The 2,318-nt window shown below is 42.1% G+C and overlaps 1 pseudogene across 1 annotated transcript; it reads right to left on the bottom strand.

Moving 5' to 3' along the window:
• Nucleotides 1-266: 266 nt before the first annotated feature.
• On the bottom strand, nucleotides 267-819 carry LOC307049983 (surfeit locus protein 1-like; annotated as a pseudogene). The gene has a single exon. The product of its transcript is annotated as a surfeit locus protein 1-like (transcript).
• Nucleotides 820-2,318: the final 1,499 nt, after the last annotated feature.

Below are 2,318 nucleotides of genomic sequence, written 5' to 3'. Positions count from 1 at the left end.
AAATCATGCTACATTTAAATTTGCATCTTATTTGTATCTTGTTTTTTTTGCACAGCTTTAGAGTTTCCTTCTTTTTGGGGGGCGGGCGAGACGACTGAAAAATAATGTGCTTTATCATAACATCTCAAATATTCAGCTGCTTTTTTTTGTAGTGTAGAGATTTATTTATATCGATAGCACATGATCCAGCATAAAACCAAATCTCTTGAAATGTTTACTCCGTGACTTCCTAATTATTCAGGGACAGGGCTCATCAGCTAATCTCTTCACACACCAGGAGTCCAAGGTAGGAATTTCTTAAACCACAGGTATGGCGTGGCTGCACAGAGTCTGTACCAGGTGAATGATGTACTGCAGGTGCTCATTCCTCAGAGTGACTCTAGTTTGCCCTCCAATAGGTCTTTTAAGAACTGTGCTCTGAAGTCAGCATCAGTGAAAATGGGGTCTGCACCTGGGAGCCTGGACGTGGTCTCCAGGTCGTGGTAATGCCAGTGGTTCCTGTCTGGATTATTCTCAGAGACAAAGGGCTTCCTGGTTTCTGTCAGCCTCACCATCACAACTAGGTCCACTTCTCCCTCAATCTGTCCTTTACCCCATGTTTCAGGATTCACTTTCTTCTTGGGCACAAACCGCCTGTTTAGCAGGATGGTAATTCCCAGGTCAGCACAGTAAAAAGGTAGCACCACTGAACAAAGAGAGCCAGTAGGCCAGCCTCCTGGGCAGGGTTCACCATGGTCCAAAACATCATGACAGCAACTTGGAGTGGTCAAAGTGCCTCCTGACCTTCACTGGCCTGTACTCCAGATTTTTCAGTTCCATTGGGTCTGCTGGCAGTGAGATGGGCTTGGCCACCACTCTAGACTAGCTCTGTGATCAACTTTAGCTTCCACTTCTGACGTTGGACCTGCCATGTCCCTGGGCCAAAGATAGCAATAGGAATGAGAAACAGAAACCACTAGAGAAAGGAGTCGTCTTCTGTTTCTGTGGCAGTTGCTTCGGCTTAAGAGCTGCCACACCTACTGGGTCTCTAGGCCAACACTTGGGAGGAACATGCAAACTGTGATGATTAGTTATGCTTTCCTTTAGGATCCTAGACACCTGGGTTTCAGTCTTGGGTTGGCCCGGCATTAGCCCAAGGTGGCATAGGAAGTTACTGCATGTCTACAATCAAGTGTATGATACAGGAGTGCGGGAGGAGCCAGCCCTGGGGCTTTCATGAGGACAGAGTGCTAACCAGAGTGGGCATGCAAACAGGGACTGATTCACAGGCTCAGGGGGCAGTTCCAGAGCGTGTTGCAATGCCCATACTCACCCACCCTCCTGCACAAAGTGGAGGGCAGGGACAGGGCAGCTTTTCCTAGGTACATAGGGCATACCTGGATGAGTCCTCACCTGGGCACAGGACAACTCCAAGAATGTTCCTCCTGATGACATCGACCTGGTGCCCACCCTGCACAGCAACATCCCTAGCCTTGTGGCCTGCAGCCCCAGCCCTCAGATATTCAGCGTCCTAATCATACTATTTATTACATGTAGTCTTCTTTCATTTTCTTAGACATCCTTTCCAAAGCTCTTTCTACCTCCTGGTCAAATCCAGAGCTATTACCGAATTCAGCATGTCAATAATAATCACTATCTTTTTAACTTTTATTTTTTTATTGAAGTATAGTTGATTTACAATGTTTCAGGTATACAGCAAAGTGACTCCGTTACACATATATGTATCTGTTCTTTTTCAGATTTTTTTCCATTATAGGTTATTACAAGATACTGAATATAGTTCCCTATGCTATATAGTAGGTCCTTGTTATTTATCTATTTTATATATCGTAGTCTGTATTTGTTAATACCAAATTCCAAATTTATCCCTCCCCCTTTTCCCCTTTGGTAACAATAAGTTTGTCTTCTGTATCTGTGAGTCTATTTCTGTTTTGTAAATAAGTTCACCTGTATCATTTTTTAGATTCCTCATATAATTGATATTATATGATATTCTCTAAAACCATAACAAAAATAAACTCAAAATGGATCAAAGACCTAAATGTAAGACTGGACACTATAAAACTCCTACAGGAAAACATAGGCAGGACATTCTATGACATAAATTGCAGCAATATTTTTTTGGATCTGCCTCCTAGAGTAATGAAAACAAAAACAAAAATAAACACAAAAAACAAAAAATAAACAAAGCTTTTTAAACTAAAAAGATTTTGCACATCAAAGGAAACCATAAACAAGACAAAAAGACAACACTCAGAATGGGAGAAAATATTTGCAAATGAAGCAACTGACAAAGGACTAATCTCCAAAATATACAA

This window comes from Hyperoodon ampullatus (assembly GCF_949752795.1).
Source record: "Hyperoodon ampullatus genome assembly, chromosome: 3".
Classification (NCBI taxonomy): domain Eukaryota; kingdom Metazoa; phylum Chordata; class Mammalia; order Artiodactyla; family Ziphiidae; genus Hyperoodon; species Hyperoodon ampullatus.
The sequence above is the reverse complement of the archived record's forward strand: the minus strand, read 5'-3'. Positions and strand labels throughout refer to the sequence as shown.